Here is an 18,894-nt window from a genome sequence, read left to right on the forward strand (position 1 = left end):
GCCTAAGGGTGTTATGTTTTGTACTTGTCTTCAGTTTTGTTTTGTTTTTAAACAAATCGTATGGGATTGTATCTTCACCTTTTCAGTCAGATGAAGACAACCCTTTCATAGGACGATTGTAGTGGTAGATGCCTGATGCTAATTGCACCATCCAGTGAATTTTTCTGAAGACACTGTCTTAGAAGTGACTTTTTCTCTCCAAATACAGATCAGTGACACAAACATCCCGGCATAAACTGAACCACTATCGTCTTACAATGAATCACTGTCATGTTACACTGAACCGCGATTATGTTACAATGGATAGAAATTTTAATGGTCTTTACTGTTGCAGTCCTTCCAGTTCCAGAAGACACTTTTCAGAGTTTTCTCTCCACTTCAAGATGGTCATACACTGGTGATGGCAACAGAGGAACACCCATAAATGCAAGAGTTAGGTGCACTTCTCTGCAGTTTCTTTCTCTGTTGCTCCCCTGGGTTTGAGTTCTACCTTGAACAGTCTAAGCCACTTATAATTATTGCGAGTGTTTTATAATCTTTTTTTCCAAAATGAATTTGATACTTTTCATGGTAATCCTGTCATTTTGACATTTGTTAATATTTGCCAGTGATTCTTCAAGATAAAATCATTCTGTATTTGAAAGCCATCTGCAGTGAGTAACTTAGAGGCTTTCATCTTCTGATATCTCATTTTGGCATAGTTCTGAAAACTACAGATGTTCATCCTGTTACCCTGCTGCAGTCATCACACTTGGGTTATCCTGCCGTCAGGCGGTCCCGCAGTCGGCCCGAATTCCAAAGTCTTGGTCCGGCGTCGGTTGCTGTCTCTTCTTCCCTGATGTCAGTGTGCCAGGGGTATATAAGAGGCATCTTATGCCATTTTCTTCAGTCTTTCTTGCCGCGCGGTGCCCGAAGCAGAAGCAGTTCGCAAGTGCCGGTAGGCCGACACCTGAGATTTTCGATTTGAATTTCAGTCCGAAGTCTTCAATAAAGCTAAGTACCCCGTTGGGGAACATTTTCTTGCCTCAGTCTGATGTCAGAAAAAGTTAATTGCATTTCTTGTGGGAAGCAAATACCTCATAAGGACTTCCATTCCTATTGTATTCCTTGCCTAGGCCCAGACCACGACGTCACAGTTGTCAGTTTTCTGCTAGGTTTAATAAACGAACTATCAAACGCCGTTTTGACTTCGCACGGCATTACTTTGGTAGGAAATTTATATCATGCTGTCGGAGCAGCCGACGACCGCCATACATAAAAAAAAAAACGCAAGGATAAGGACAGGCAGCCTAGGAACAAGCCAGACTCCGAGGCCTCAGCTGGGCCTGTCGCCGGTTATCTGGTTTTCAGTGAGGCGCCTACGCAGCCCCTGACGACCGCAGAACTGGAACCCCAGACAGCTGCGGATTCCCAAGCGGAGCCTACTACGCCGATGCAGCCATCTTCCGACACCGGAGCAGAAGTAGACACCGGTGCAGTGGAAACACCTTTGGTTGCAGAAGGTGTCTTCAGACCGACTACACTCACCATTAAATCTTATGCTAAGCTTAAAACTCCTTTAAAACCTAAGAAAACTGTACATCATTCTACAGTTCAAGGCCCCATGCCTAAGAAACAGATGCTTAAGATGGCTGAAGATTTGATTACCCTTATTAGGGGTTCCCATCCCCTTCCTGATAAAAGACCAAGGCAAGAGGAGGATTATGCATCCTCTGACCAGGTTTCACTCTCCTCAGATTCTTCTGAGGAACAGGATTACACTTTTCCACCTTATGAAGACTCTGATGCTAAAGACTCTATTCCCTCAGCATCCCCCCCCTGAAGACTACTCCTTTGGGGAAACTTTATATACCTTGAGGGAACATTTCCACTGGGAAGGCCAGGATTACTCAGATTCTAAGAAAAGGCTCCGAGAGTTCCTTTTCTACCCCAGCACAGACCTCTTGCTATCCCTCCTGTTTTAGATATTGTGGATGATGTTTACTTGGAGTCTAGTTTAAATCCAGACTCTCTACCTCCTGCTCCAGCCAAACCAGACAGATACTACAGAGTACCTGACTCACACAAATTCCTTTATAAAAGCCCTGTAGCTGACCCAGAAACAATTTCCCAGGGTCCTAAGGGAGCTAAAGCTTCTATGGCTAAAAATCCTGTGCCCTCTGAAAGGGATTCCAGAGCCCTAGATAGATGGGGAAAGAAAATATACACCTCAGCAACTCTGGCTATGAGAGCATTAAATTGCCAGTTTCACATGTTGAAATATCAGCAATTCCTAATGTCTCAGTTAAAACAAAAAATGAGCACACATTCAGAACAGTCTGGATTCAAGGAAATACAGGATCTGTTGCATGCAGCTGAACAGGTGGGCAAACATACTTTACTATGCGGATTTGATTAATTGGAAGCTTCCTGTAGAGCAGCTGTTACTGGCTCTGTCATACGTAGACATGCTTAGTTAAAAGAACAAACCTTTCCTGACCAGAATAAAGCAAAATTATTGGATGCACCTTTACAGCAGGATGTATTATTTGGTGTCAAAGCAGAAGAGGTTTTAAAGAAAATGGAGGATAAGGCAAAGTCTATGCAAACGGTCAAGGATTTTTTGCAGGTACAACCACCTCGTTTCAGCAGAAATTGGCCAACAAAAAACTGGTCCTTTCCAGCGTCTGACAGATCACAGAGGGGCAAATACAGATGCCCAAGGGGCAGAGGTCAGTCACAGGGCCCTTACAAACCTCGCCAATGGGGTACTGCTACCCAGAAAGGAGGAGAAGACAGGCCCCAAGCTAGCAGAAGACAAACACAATGACTCTATCCTCAAACTACCAAGCAAATCTCTCCTGGCAAGTCCCTTGGGAGGAAAACTAGCATTTTTTGCAGACAACTGGCACATCATCACAAAAGACAAATGTGTTCTAAACATTGTCTCTCAAGGATATAGATTCCACTTTCATACCTTACCAAGGATCAAAGGAATGCCAAACCTGCCACCAAATCAATGGGCAGAGGCACAAACACAAATTACAGCTCTCATGGACATGAGAGCCATTCAACAGGTACCTACACAGGAGCAAGGACAAGGATTTTACTCAAGACTCTTCCTAGTCCCAAGAAAGGACAAAGTATGGAGACCCATTCTGGATCTTTCAATTCTGAACACCTATCTGCAAGTACCAAAATTCAAGATGCTAACACTACAGCAGCTTCTTCCCATGCTGGGCAAGTGCTTGGCTAGTCACTTTGGACCTCAAGGAGGCATACCTGCATGTCCCTATCAGACAAAATTGCAGAAGATACCTCCGCTTCATTGCAGGTTCAACGCGTTATCAATTCTCTGCACTGCCCTTTGGCTTATCTACTGCACCCAGGGTCTTCACAAAATGCCTGGCACCAGTAATTGCATACTGCAGACAAAGAGGAATTCAAATTTACCCATACCTGGATGACTGCCTTATTCAAGCAGAAAGCAAGGACATTCTTTTAAAGCATATGGCATTGTCAAACACCTTCTAAGTTGCGTAGGGTACACAGTAAACGAAAAGAAATCAAAACTAGTGCCCTCACAAAACATAATATTCCCGGGTGCCAGCTTGAATACAATGGCTCAGATGGCTTATCTCACGCCAGACAAGCAACTACAGCTGATTCAATATTTCAAAATAATGGCAACAAAGACCCAACTCCCTGCAAGAAAAATTCTGCAGGCCTTGGGATTCATGGCATCTTGCATACTACTAATACCATTTGCAAAACTGCATATGAGGAAATTACAGTGGTACCTGAAAAGTGTATGGACTCAGCACAGCCACAGCTTGGAAACAATGATACCGCTCATTCCCTGCCTTCAACAGGAGTTTCTGTGGTGGGCATAGGCATGTCACCTCAACAAGGGTCAGCCTTTCACCTTACCCACAGCCAGGCAAACTATGACAACAGATGCATCGGACTATGCCTGGGGAGCACACATGGCAGGGCAGTGCATTCAGGGCAAATGGACTACAGATCAGAGGCATCTGCAAATCAATCAAAAGGAAATGCTAGCAGTACAGAATGCCCTAACAGCTTTCAAGGACCTTCTACACCCAGGACAGCTAATGATAAAGACGGACAATACCACAGTAATGTGGTACATAAACAAGCAAGGGGGCACACATTCCTACCCTCTATGTAGGCAAGCAATGACCTTGTGGAACACTGCACTGTCTTACCAGATTCAGTTAAAAGCACAATTCCTGCCAGGAAAGAAAAACACATTGGTAGACGACCTAAGCAGAAACATCATGGATCCACACGAATGGAAACTAGATCCACAAGTATTTGCAATGATAGCTCAAAAATGGGGACGCCCAGACATAGATCTGTTTGCAAGCCCCCACAACCACCAACTTCACAATTTTGCACAAGGACCTTCCATCCACTAGCTTGGAAAGTGGACGCCCTCTCATTCAGTTGGTAAACATTAACAGTGTATGCCTTCCCTCCACTGCCTCTTCTAGCAAAGGTACTGCTGAAAGTCAGATTAGAGAGGCCACAAATGATACTTGTTGCACCAGACTGGCCACGCCAGCATTGGTATCCAATTTTAAGGAACATGGCCCACGGCCCACCATGGATTTTGCCACAAATTCCTCACCTGCTCACCCAGCGAGACAATCAGATTCTACACAGCCAGCTCAAGACTTTAAACCTGGCTGCATGGCAAATTACCTAAACAACCAGCCAACACCTTTATCCAAAGTTGTTATGGATGTCATTCTGGAGGCCAGGAGGCCCAGCACCAGGAAAATCTATTCGGACAAATGGAAAAGATTTTGCGCCCGGAACCAGGCTAAAGGCCAAAATCCCCTTGATCCAAACATCCCTCAGATTCTACAATATTTAACTGAGATGTTACACAAAGGACTTTCCTTTTCATCTATTAAGATCCACGCCTCAGCAATTTCAGCTCATTACAGCACGGAACCTCCTTTATTCTCACATCCACTCCTAAGACAGTACCTCAGAGGGGCTAAGAACTTAAGACCACCAAGGAGAGCTCCAACACCTACTTGGGATCTCAACTTTGTTCTGGAAAAGCTTACACTGCCGCCCTTCGAACCAGCTTTTTCAGCTGATTTAAAATTTCTTTCATGGAAAACTGCCCTACTACTAGCAATAATCTCAGCTAGAAGAGTCTCAGAGCTTCAGGCACTAATGGCAGTGGAACCTTTCCTCATTTTTCATCAAGACAGAGTCTCTCTACGAACTAACCCTTCCTTTATGCCAAAGGTGGTATCCAGTGTGGCCCTAAACCAAACCATTCACTTGCCCACCTTCTTCCCAAATCCCCAGAACAAAGGAAAAAATCTCCTGCACTCTTTGGGCATTCACAGGCAATTACGTTACTACTTGGATAAAACTAAGGCTTTCAGAAAAACTGACCAGCTCTTTGTAGCCTATGCTACAGGATCACAAGGAAAATCTATCTCATAACAGACCATTTCTAAATGGATAGGGCATTGCATACGTTTCTGCTACACACATCATGGGAAACCAGTACCTGCTAACATTAGGTCCCACTCCACCAGGGCTACAGCTACATCACCAGCCTTTCTCAGGGGAGTGCCAACCAAGGATATTCTGGAAGCTGCAACTTGGAGTTCAGTGCACACCTTCACCAAGCACTATCACTTACCTCTATACTCTTAAGACTAGAACTGGTTTTGCCACTGCAGTTTTGCAGGGCCTACTAGCTTCTTCTAACCCTGTTTGACTCCACCTCCCATCCTTAGCTTTGGGATTCAACCCAAGTGTGATGACTGCAGCAGGGTAACATGAACACAGTACAGTTTTGTACCTACCATAAATGTAGATGTTCGAGTGTTCACCCTGCTGCAGTCCAGGTTACCCTCCCTCCATCCCCTCTGAACTAGCTGAACTTATCTCTACCACACTATCCTATACTACCTCTGTGGTGTATTTGCTTGTGCCTAAGGGTTTTGTTTTATTTTTATATAGCTGTATATATATATATATATATATATATATATATATATATGTATATATATATATTTTTTTGCCTACCTATTGGGGGCACCTGACATCTGGGGCAAGAAAAATCTGAAGAAAATGGCGTTGGATGCCTCTTGTATACCCCTGGCGCACTGCCGTCAGGGAAGAAGCGACAGCAGCCGACGCCGGACCAAGACTTTGGAATTCGGGCCCACTGCGGGGACCACCTGACGGCAGGATAACCCAAGTGTGATGACTGCAGCAGGGTGAACACTCGAACATCTACATTTATGGTAGGTACAAAACTGTACTTTCCCATGCTGAGGGTAATGAATTTTACTGAATGTTTCAGACTGATCAAGAATTATGGTACAGGGCAGGTAAAAGTTACTTGCATGCACTGCATAAATAATGTCACAATAAACTTTCAAATGTTTTTAGAAAAATAGTTTTAAAGAATATTTACAATGAGTAAAACTATAACACTGCACCCAATTTTTGAAGAGAAGCTAGACCTATAGCAGGAGGAAGTATGTCTGAAATTCTTGTCAAGTAAAATTTTGGATCTTGTTTGTTTCATTAATTTTCCCTTAAAAAAATCACTTGATGGAAAAATGCAGTTTAAATTCATTTAATGTCAAAAAACTGGTATAAACTTGCTTTCCTTAAAATACTCTAACTACTACTTTGTATGTGAAACTTTCTCTTAGTAGCCAAGCTCTGTGTCTCAAAGTTTCACATGTTGTAGCCATGAAATGCTACAGTAGTGTGTAAAGCTGTCTGATGTTCTTTGTAGTTGTTGCAGATGTCCTTCAAGAATGCAACTGCAGTCATAACATATGGGTTGTCCTGCCTCAGGCAGCCCTCGGTCGGCCGAATTCCAAAGTCTGGGTCCGGCGTCGGCTGGTGTCGCCTCCTCTCCGACGTCACCACGGCTGGAGTATAAAGGCATCGGCCGACGCCATCTTCTTCAGTCTTTCTTGCTGCGCGGTGCCCGAAGCAGAAGCAGTTCGCAAGTGCCGGTCGGTCAGCTCCTGTGTTTTCAGTACCGAAGTCATCTAAAAGCTAAGTACCCCGTTGGGGAACATTTATTCTTGCCTCAGCCGATGTCAGAACAAATTGAGAAAGTTAATAATTGTTTGTCTTCTGGTAAACAAATACCTCATAAGGACTTCCATTCTCTCTGCCTTCCTTGCCTGGGCCCAGACCACGACGTCTCGGCCTGTGCTGCCTGTGCCTGCTTTAATAAGCGCACTCTCAGGCGCCGGGCAGAATTCGCCGAGGACTTTTTCGGTGAATCTTTTGCGTATATCATGCCATCGGATCAACCGACTACCCAATCTGCTAAAAAACGCAAGGACCGGGACCGACATCCTCAGCCCGTGTCCACTACCGATGCTACTCCCAAACCCTCTGCTAGTGCTCCGGTTCCTTCGGAAGTGGTAAATCTACCGCTCCAGGCCGACAACACAACGTTAACACGACCTTCGGTCTCTGAGATCTCTCCAGTGCCGGTTGTTGATTTTCCTCCGGAAACCGAAGTTCTGGATCTACCCGACACCATTTCTGTGGACAATGTTACGCCTGCACGTGGGGCTGCTAGGCCTCCTGTATCCATGTCCATCAAGGCCTTTGCACGTGCTAAGGCCGCCAGTCAGGCCAAGGCCCATCCTAGACCTACTGCCCAGGCCCCTTCTTCTGATAAGCAAATCATGTCTCTGGCTGCTGATCTTATTTCCCTTATCGGGGTCTCAGCCTCATCCGGAGAGGGGTTCTCAGCCACCTGTAGATAAAAGGCCCAGAACTGAGCAGGCAGACGACCTCTCTTCGGATGAAGCCTCTGGGGATTCTGAACATTCTGATACCCAAGAAGAATCCTTCCAGGCCTACGAGGACTCTGATGCTGAGAAATCAATTCCCTCCGCCTCCCCTCCAGAGGATTTCTCATTTGGTGAAGTCCTGCATTCCATGAGGGAACATTTTCAATGGCAGGGTCAGGAATTCTCTGACTCCAGGAAAAGGCTTCGTACCTTCCTCAAGCTTCCCCAGCACAGGCCTTTAGCTATTCCACCTGTTATGGATGCTTTGGATGATGTTTTCTCTGACTCCAGTGCTAACCCTGATTCTCTTCCTCTGGCTCCTGTCAAGCCGGACAGATATTATAGGGTCCCTGACACCCACAAGCATCTTTTTAAGGCCCACTCTGTGGATCTAGACACTATTTCACAGGGCCCCAAGGGAGTGGCTACCTCCTCTGCCAAAAACCCACTGCCAGCAGACAGGGAAGCAAGGTCCCTGGAGAGATGGGGTAAAAAAGTATATACTTCTACTACCCTGGCCATGAGGTCACTAAATTGCCTTTTTCACATGTTTCAGTACCAGGATTTTCTCCTGGATGATTTACAGAAAAAGTTAGCCTCTCCTGAGCCTATTGATAAAAAGGCATTGCAGGATCATATACATAACACTCAGCAGGTTAATAACCATTTTCTTCAGTGTGGTTATGATGCACTGGAAGCTTCATGTAGGGCAGCTATGACTGGGGCTGTGATACGTAGACATGCTTGGTTAAAGGATCAGTCTTTGCCTGACCATGTTAAAGTAAAGTTACTTGATGCACCTTTGGAAAAACAAAAGCTTTTTGGTGCTAATGCACAAGATGTACTGAAATCCATAGAGGAAAAAGCAAAGTCAGTACAGACAGTCAAGGATTTCCTTCAGGTTCAGCCACCCAGATTCAGCAGAAACTGGCCCTCAAAGAATTGGTCCTTCCCCAGCTCAAACAAGTTTCAAAGGGGAAAAAGCAGACGTGCCCGTGGTAGAGGGCAATACCGAGGATCTTACAGGGGACGCCAATGGCAACCTCCAAATCAAAGAAGTGGTACAGACAGTTCAGCTGCACCACAAGGACAATCGCAATGACTTGATTTTCATTCCGCCTACAAAGGTTCAAAGAGAAGCACCCTTGGATGGAAAATTATCCTTATTCTCACAAAACTGGCATATTTTAACCAAGGACAACTGGATTCTGGATTTGATAGACAAAGGTTACAGATTCCACTTCCACATATTACCAAAAAGACAAGGCATGCCAAACCTGCCACATCATCAAAGGGCAGAGGCACTCTCTCAAGTTTCCAAGCTGTTAAGTATAAAAGCAATAGAAAGGGTTCCTCCTCAGGAGCAAGGCCAGGGATTTTATTCAAGGCTGTTCCTTGTTCCAAGAAAAGAAAACAAATGGAGACCCATACTGGACTTGTCATCTCTAAACACTTTTCTCATAGTGCCAAAGTTCAAAATGCTGACGTTGCAGCAACTCCTTCCCATGCTGGGCAAGGGGTCTTGGCTGGTCACTCTGGACCTCAAGGAGGCATACCTGCATGTCCCTATCAGACAAAGCTGCAGAAGATGCCTCAGATTTCTTGCAGGGACAGAGCATTATCAATTCTCAGCATTGCCATTTGGCTTATCTACTGCGCCCAGAGTGTTCACGAAATGCCTGGCATCAGTAGTGGCACACTGCAGACTGCAGGGGATTCAAATATACCCCTACTTGGACGACTGCCTCATACAAGCAGACAACAGACAAACCTTAAAAGAAAATTTGGACTATGTCATGCATCTTCTGCAGGCCTTGGGATACACGGCCAACATTCAGAAGTCAAAACTACTGCCATCCCAACAGATTATATTCTTAGGAGCCAAACTGGACACAGAACACCAAATGGCCTACCTCACAGAGGAAAAACAGCAGCATTTACCAGAGTACTTCAAAGGCCTAGCAAAACTCTCCCAGCTGACTGCAAGGAAAATCCTGCAGGCCCTGGGGTTCATGGCATCTTGCATCCTTCTGATACCTTTGGCAAGACTTCATATGAGAAAGCTGCAATGGTATTTAAAAAACTTATGGTCTCAACACAGCCAAAGCCTAGAGGACATAATCCCACTTATTCCATGTCTGCAAAAAGAATTTTTATGGTGGGCTCAAGCCAGTCAGCAAAACATAGGCATGTCTTTCAACAGACCTCAAGCAGGCTAAATGATTACAACAGACGCCTCAGACCATGGATGGGGGGCGCACATGGAGGACAGATGCATTCAAGGGCAATGGACCCCAAAGGAAAGACATCTGCACATAAACCAAAAGGAAATGTTGGCAGTGATACATGCAATCGAGACTTTCGAAAAATCCCTACAACAAGGGCATTTACTGATAAGGACGGACAACACCACTGTCATGTGGTACATAAACAAGCATGGAGGCACTCATTCTTATCCCCTCTGCAGACTAACAATGCTTCTCTGGGAAAAGTCCCTGAGCCTGAAGATACATTTACAATCCCAGTTTGTACCAGGCAAGGAAAATGTACTGGTGGACAACCTGAGCAGAAATTTCATGGAGCCACACGAATGGATGCTGCATCCTCACATTTTCTCTTAACTGACAAAGACATGGGGAAGACCGGATGTAGATCTTTTCGCCTCCCACTTAAATCATCACCTGAAAAAGTTCTGCACAAGGACTCCCCATCCTCTAGCCTGGAAGACGGATGCTCTCTCCTTCATCTGGAATTCTCTAAAAATTTATGCATTCCCTCCTCTGCCTCTGCTGACCAAGGTGATACTGAAGATCAAAGCAGAACAACCAACAGGTATTTTGATAGCTCCAGACTGGCCAAGGCAGCACTGGTACCCATTGCTATTGACCATAACTTGGACCAAACCATGGCCACTGACCCTATGGCCCCTGCTCCTAACACAACACAATTACAGGACTGTACATCAAGACCTGAAATCATTACATCTGACAGCCTGGAGGCTAACATGATTTCTCCTCCTAACTCTCTATCAAAATCGGTTCAAGAAATCCTGCTGGAAGCATGCAGGCCTTCCACAAGAAAAGCATATTAGGCCAAATGGAAGAGATTCAGCATCTGGAATGCTAACAGGGGTCAGGACACAGCATTACCGAGTATACCTCAGATTTTAGAATACTTGGCAGAACTACTTCATACTGGGCTTTCATACTCTTCAATAAAGATTCATGCCTCAGCAATCTCAGCAAAATACAACTGTGATCCTCCAGTGTTTTCTCATCCATTGCTAAGACAGTTTCTAAGAGGAATAAAGAATATCAAACCTCCCAGAAAACAGCCAGTACCTGCATGGGACCTCAATTATGTGTTGGAAAAATTAACTCTGCCTCCATTTGAGCCAGCAGCAAGTTCAGAAATGCAATTTCTTTCATGGAAGACGGCCTTCTTATTGGCAGTCACATCTGCAAGAAGAGTTTCGGAGGTACAGGCACTCATGGCAGTGCCCCCCTTCCTCATTTTTCATCAAGACAGAGTTTCTCTAAGAACCAATCCTACATTCATGCCCAAAGTTATTTCCAGGGTGTCTCTAAATCAAGCTATTCACCTGCCTGCATTCTTCCCCAATCCTCAAAATAGGGGGGAAAAGCTACTGCATACTTTGGACATACACAGACAACTACGTTACTACTTGGACAGAACTAAGGCCACCAGAAAGTCTGACCAACTGTTTGTAGCCTATGCTGCTGGAGTGCAAGGAAAAGCAATCTCCAAACAAACAATTTCAAAATGGATTGGACATTGCATCAGATTCTGCTATTCTTTCCATGGAAAAGGTGTGCCAGCCAACCAGAGCTATGGCCACTTCCACAGCTTTCCTAAGAGGAGTGGCAACAAAGGACATTTTAGAGGCTGCTACATGGAGCTCCGTGCATACATTTACCAAGCACTACAACCTGCCATTATATTCCAGATCCCGAGCAGGCTTTGCTTCGGCAGTCCTGCAGGGGATTTTAGCTACACCATCCTTATCTTAGTTCCATCCACCCCCAGCTTGGCTATGGTATTCAAACCATATGTTATGACTGCAGTTGCATTCTTGAAGGACATAGTACAGTTTTGTACCTACCATAAATGTAGATGTCCGATAGATATGCAACTGCAGTCGGATTTTCCCTCCCTCCTACCCCTCTGTATCCTTCTTTTTGGGTCCCTACCCCTTTTTCCCCATTAGCTGGGGGTATTCCTATGGTGTATCTGTTTATTACTGTTGTGCATGTTTGGGATTATTTTTATCCATTTACCAAATTTAGCCTTCCTAGGAGGGCATCTGGGGCAAGAAACACTGAAGAAGATGGCGTCGGCCAATGCCTTTATACTCCAGCCATGGTGACATCGGAGAGGAGGTGACACCAGCCGACGCCGGACCCAGACTTTGGAATTCGGCCGACGGAGGGCTGCCTGAGGCAGGACAACCCATATGTTATGACTGCAGTTGCATATCTATCGGACATCTACATTTATGGTAGGTACAAAACTGTACTTTCTGAATCGTGGGAATTCCTGTGTGCAAAAGTGCAGTCAGCCCAAATACCAGTGAATTTCACCATCCCCCAGACATCAGACACCCTTCCTATCCAACGTCAGCATGTCATAGAAGTCATCATCTGACACCATCTTTAGTTCTTTCTTAATGTGTCAAACTGATGTAGAACACTTTCAGTTGCACTGTTAGTTCATCATTTATGCCTGAAGAGCAGATGTCATCAAAGCTAAGTACCCCAGGGGGGAGCCTTGTTATTATCTTCGACTTGTTTTTGCCACCGTTTAATGTCACTTAAGGTTAATAACTGTCATTTATGTGAGAAAACAACTTCTACATAAGGAGTTTCATTCCTGTTATCTCTTCTGCTGAGACCCTGAGCACAGTGTCCCTAACTGTGAGTTCTTTGCTAGTTTTAATCATAGAATGATCAGATTTTGGCTGACTTCTTCAGTAGATAACTAACAAAAGGTACTGATAAGTTTAGCACATAATGTTGTCTGTTGGTTCCCAGTCAGAACTCTCCTAGAAGTGCAGATAGTGACCGAAGGAGAAGAAAGGGAGGCCAGTGACTTTTTAGAAACTCCCCATCCCAGCTTGAAATTGATTATTCAGGTGTGGTGCTTTCACAGACCCTGATGTCTGTGACTTCTGGGTCCGAGTCCTCTAGTGGAACCCCTGCAGAGGCCACTGTGTGTTTGGCCCTTTCCACATCTTCTTGAGCTGGAGCTAGGCAGGCATTGGTCAGGTCCTGGGCTGCTTCTCATGCCCTGGCTTCTGATGCCAATGCCAAGGTTCGGGAGGATGAGAATGGAATTCCTCAGATAGTTGCTATTGTAGGTCATCCTGGAGTTCGGTCCAAGGCTGCTGCAGCCACACATTTACATCTTAAGACATTGCTGTCTAACAGGCTCAAGGCCACAACCCTTAAGCTGAAGTGATGACCAGAGTTGCCCCAGATTGTGCTGTCAGTGTCACAGGCTCCTGCATACCAGATCACATCACAGGACATAGACTGGCACCAGACTTCATGAATGTCTTGAAATCCAGGCAGCCTTCTCTGTGAAATAAATCTCTAATAGGAATTCCCTATGGGAAAAGAAAAAGGGACACTCCCTCCCCTTTAATTCTGATGAGAACTTGCCTTGTGGTGGGACACCTACCCCCAACTATTACCTTGATAAAAAATCTGAGAACAACCTGTCCTCAGCTTTGCCTCCAAGTGACCTGTTATCTGGGGACACAGTGCATAGAATTAGTCCTTCAACCGGGAGTCTAAAGAGAGCTCCCAGGCTCAGAGTAATCACAGAAGGCTTCTGTGACTACCTGCATGAATCCAGACCTGTTGTGATTACTCCAGTTCATGTTAACTTGGATGATGTGTTTGCTGACATATCCTTGCAGCCTGATTCCGTTTTCCCTGCTCTTAGGAAGCCAGATTGCATCTACTTGGTGGTGGATACTCACAGGCATCTTTAAAGAACCCACTGGTGGACCCAGCTGTAGTGTCTCTGGAGTTTCAGCAGTAGAAATTCTGGGAGTACATCTAAGAACCCCATTGGCAAATGATACAGAAAGTAGGATACTGGACCAGTTTGTCAAAAATAATTAATTTCTACTACCCTGACCATGAAAGCTCTCAACTCTCAGTTCCATATGCTCAAAAAGGCTAAGGCAGAAGGGGGATTCAGGATAACAGCCTCGAAACAGACATTCAGGAATCTGCCAGGGCTGTCTTCCAAGTGTCCAGACGCACACAAATGTGGCTACAATGCTTGTAGCATCCTGAGGGCCAACAGCTATGAGGTCCATGACCCAGAGATATGCCTGGCTGACGAATCCACCCACTTCATAGCATGTTAAAGCCTCTTTGGACAAGGAGTTTCTCTTTGGACCAACTGCTAAGAAATTATTTCAGAAACTGGAGGAGAAGGGAAAAGTTATGAATACTGTTAATGTCTACCTTCCTCCTACCTAGATGCAACAAATTATTCTGTTAAGTCTTTGACCCCCACTCTCTGACAGGACAAATCTAAACAGGCTAGCTGGAAAAAAAGCTTTCCAGACAAAGTGGTAACATGACTCCCAGCCTAGACCTGGGGGATCCAAGGGCACAAGCCTCAGCAGGGAGCAGCTGTGACTATTCAAAGCATTCCCCTCACTTATCTCCCCCACCCCTCTCCCCCAAGCTACTCAGAGTCTCGGGGCAAGGATCTCTCTCCTCTTTTCAGAATGGCAACAAATCATTCTGGACAAATGGGGACCCCAGACTGTCATACATTTTTTTTGCATCAAAGGTTTCATTCTTATTGGGGATCATTCATTCCCAAAACACCAAACATATCTTCTTCCCAGTCAAATACAGAACCTCCTAAAACACAAGTCTATACACCTTGTCCCTTTGAAAAGAGGCATGTTCAAGGTTTTACTTCAGAGTCTTCCTAGTCCCCAGGACGGAATAATCATGGAGATCATGTTAGACATTTCCAGACTAAAGCAAGATACTTACCCAACATCACAATCTTATTACCTCTCATCACGCCAGGGGCATGAATGTTAACTTTAGACTTGAAAGACACCTACTTTTACATTCTTATCACTTCAGAGCAGGAGGATTCTACTTAAAAATGTTGTGCCTCTGCTGCACCCAGAATATTCACAAAATGTCTGCCACCCATCATAGTTTTTTGGAGGATCAAAGGGGTGCACTTGTATCCCTATCTGGACAACTGCCTGATTAAAGCAGCATCCCCAGAGGAGCTTCACAACACCAGGCATTTTACAAAATGTTTTCAGAAGGTAGGCCTAACTCTAAACATCAGAAATCCCAACTGTGTCTCACCACAAGGGTCACGTTCCTGGAGGCAGTAATAGATTCTGTCCAATGTAAAGCTTTCCTGACTCAAGACAAAATCAGTTCATTGTCAGCTTACTTCCAGTTCATCAGCTGCAAAAAAAAAAAAAAAACATCTCAGCCTGAGAGTTCATTAGGCTGTGGAGGCACATGGCATTGTGCATCTTGACTATTCCCCTAACAAAGCTCCACATGAGAAAGTTACAGTAGTTCATAAACAAACCACCAGTCCCTACACCAACAGTCTTTAGACACTTCGTAATCCTAGTACTTCTGTATCTCGCAGCACAGGCTAGATTCTGATCTGCTGAATCTAGGCTGTTTGGATATGTTGAGCACTAAAGCCAGACATTCTACATTAAGGAGGCCCTCCTGCACCCTTGTGGCAGATGTGTGCAGCCCAGGACATATCTGAGTTGGGGATTGTAGTTAAAAGACTTGGTTTTGAGCTCTCCCATTGGCTAGTTAGTGTTACAACTGCTTAATTTCATTTGTACTTAAGCACTGCATTTGCGCATAACTGTGCACTGCGCAGTGAGGTTTAGTGCTGCCATGTATAGACGCAAACACTTAGAAACAAGAATTTTCCCTTGAAACCTGCTAGTAAATCCTTTTTAACTCCACTCCCTGTCTGTGAGAAATACAGTTGCGCATTGCCACCCAGCGAGCAACCCAGCTGCGCTTTCTATGGTGTTGATCCTTAGATGTCCACAGGATAGCTGCTTTTGTTGGTCTTACAAGCAAAACCAGGTCTACCCTACCCATCCCCACGAGTCACTGTAATATATACCTGCCATAATGGACGGACAGTTTCCCACCATTTCTCCAGCCAGCCTGATTGACATGGGCATCCTGAGGCAATCAAGACACACAAACCCACATATGCAGAAGTACTCACTAACAGCCTACCAAAAGACCAGAGACCTCCCAAGTACATGCATACATATACCTGTACAGGAACCACCACCACACACATCAATGTCTCAGTAATTAAGCTCCTAAGACAAAACACCTCAAAACCAAATGTTCTGCTTATAGGCGACTCAGTAGTGAGACACACCGATGTCCCCCTCACTAGGGTGAACAAGAAGGATACAGTCAGCTGCCTGTCGAGTGTGTGAGTGATTTGATGGACCCTAGCACCTAAGTCACTCAGCAACAATTACTGTTATGACTCTGTCATAGTATATATTGGTGTAAATGACTTGAGGCATACCTCCCTGGACTGTATGAAGAGAGACATGACCAAACTCTCAGATTTCATATAGTGTGTCCCAGACATGCATGTCCCTAGCTCTAAGCAGCATTCTACCTTCACCAATGATGATGCCACAGTACAAACAAAAAACTACTTCAGTAATTGGTTTAGCTTCTGGTGTCACTTGAGGACATCCAGAGTCTATCTGCTTGGGAAGACACAGTCGATAGTCCACTCTGCTTTGCCAGAGATGGGCTTGACCTGTCTCATCAGGGCTTTAGAATACTGGCAAAGATGCTTGCTTCCCCCAGAGAGACGTTTTTAGGCAATGTCCAAACAACAAAACTTCCGATGTAAAGAAATTCACTAAAGACAAACTCAAGATCATGCTGCTTAATGCTAGGAACTTGAACAGTAAACTCCACTCCCTGGAAGCACTCCTCACCTTGGAAGATGCTGAAGTTTGTTTAATCACAGAGACTTGGTTCAAGACCCACTGAGAGCATCCCTGGCCATACAAGGCTACAATGCCTTTCGCATATTCAGACCCCAGTATGAACATGCAAAAACCAAAGGTGGAGGTGTATCCATGTTCATCAAATCCAAATATACCTCAAGACTGATGAAACAGTACAACCTTCTAGAGCTACTCCAAGTCCAATTAACCATAAGAAAAACACCCTTCCACATCATCACTAGCTACAGGACCCCCACCATGAACCAGGAGAAGCACACTGCCTACCTGGACTTGCTAGAGTCACTCAACATACAGCCAAACACTCTAGTCATGGGAGATTTCAGCTATCCCTCCATCAATTGGGAGACTTCCATGAGCACAAAAACAATCACTGCAAGGTTTCTGGACTTTATTTAAAATGCCCTGGAACAGTTAGTCCAGACCTCCACAGGGGACTCAAATATCCTGGACCTAGTGCTCACCAACATGGGGGGCTCACTCACTACCCCCTGTGTTGCCCTCCCTAGTAAAGTCAGACCATAAATAAGTAAAGATCAAGCCTGACAAGGAGTAAAAAAAAATGAAAGATTTCTCCAAAGCAAACTATTGCCTACTAAGTGATGGTATAAAAAAGTTTCGAAGCCCCTGCCAACATAGACAACAGTGTCTCCTGTGCAGAGGAATACACAAATGCCCTATATAGCCAATTAAATGCATTGACTCGGCCATACCTAACAAGAACAAAACCAGGTCTTCCCAAAAGAACAAGCCATCCTGATGGACTGTAAGTATAAATAAGTTCTACAACAAAAGAAAGAAATTGATATCTAACAGGAGGGAACTCACCCAATGGAGGAAGAATAACTCCTCCACAGCGTGAACAAGCAAAGTAGATATTTTAAGTCATCTAATGCTTGCTACAAGTCTAAATTAGCATCCCTAGCTAAAAACAATCACAAGGCATTCTTTAGCTATGTCCTACCCAAGAAGGAATGCCCAGCTGTGTGCTGAACCTATAGTAAACATTGCCACTCACACTGAACCTGAGGAAGTTGCCACCTGCTAGCCGACAGATTTTGAGATTACTTCTACCCCCGTCCCACCTGACATACCCCAAATCATTCCCAACATCAGTCCTGTACTGAGTATCTTCAAAGAACAGATCACACAAGCTCACAAGCTCTCTCCAAGGCCAAAAACACAGCCTTTTTGGGACCAGATAACATCCTAGGCTGCCTACTCAACAATCTAAAACAAGTCCTAGCAAAACCCATCTGCACTCTTTATCCATAGCCTGAAAACTGGCTTTGTTCCTGCAGAGTGGAGAACAGCAACAATAATCCCCTTGCACAAAGGAGATCCATCAGCTGATCCTGGGAACTCTCGACCTATAAGCCTAACCAGCCTTATCTACAAGGCCATGGAAAGAATCGTCATGAACTTAACCCAAGGATATAGGGGACCTTCAAACTCTTGACCTCGACCCCGTTTGGTTTCATCAAGAGTAGATCTTGCTTATTAAACCTGGTGGACCTCTTTGAGACTGTCAACAAAGCCCTGGATTAGAGTAAAATGGTACATACTGCCTATCTTGATTTAGCCAAGGATCTTGACACAATCCCACATTTGGGTATTGTGGAGAGGCTCTCCCAACTTGAGATTAACCCATACATTACTAGATGGGTAGCAAACTGGCTCACTGACAAAATACACACTGTGAAAGTTGGGGAGTCCACCTCTACCAGTAGACCAGTTACCAGCAGGGTACCAGAGAGATATGTGCTGGGCTCTCTGTTTGGAATCTGTTTCTCTGAAGTCCAAGCAAAGTTAGATGGCATGTGGCTTACCAAGTTTGCAGATGACTGTAAACTGTGCACATTCATAGTGTCCCCCAACGATGTTAACATATTACAGAAAGGGCTGACGCAGACAAATGATTGGTGCCAAACTCATGGACTAAAACGTAACACAAAAAAATGCCTCATTATCCCCTTTCGCAAAGGAGTAGTCCTTGCTAATTATTATATAGATAGCACC

The 18,894-nt window shown here is 44.8% G+C and overlaps 1 protein-coding gene across 1 annotated transcript in view; it reads left to right on the forward strand.

Annotated features, from left to right (window-relative positions):
* Positions 1-18,894, forward strand: part of NBEAL1 (neurobeachin like 1) — a 2,263,075-nt gene that overhangs the window by 1,885,778 nt on the left and 358,403 nt on the right. The gene's annotated exons all lie outside the window — the stretch shown is intronic.

The sequence above is a fragment of the Protopterus annectens genome, chromosome 6.part1, assembly GCF_019279795.1.
Source record: "Protopterus annectens isolate FY-2018-M chromosome 6.part1, PAN1.0, whole genome shotgun sequence".
Taxonomy (NCBI): Eukaryota; Metazoa; Chordata; order Ceratodontiformes; family Protopteridae; genus Protopterus; species Protopterus annectens.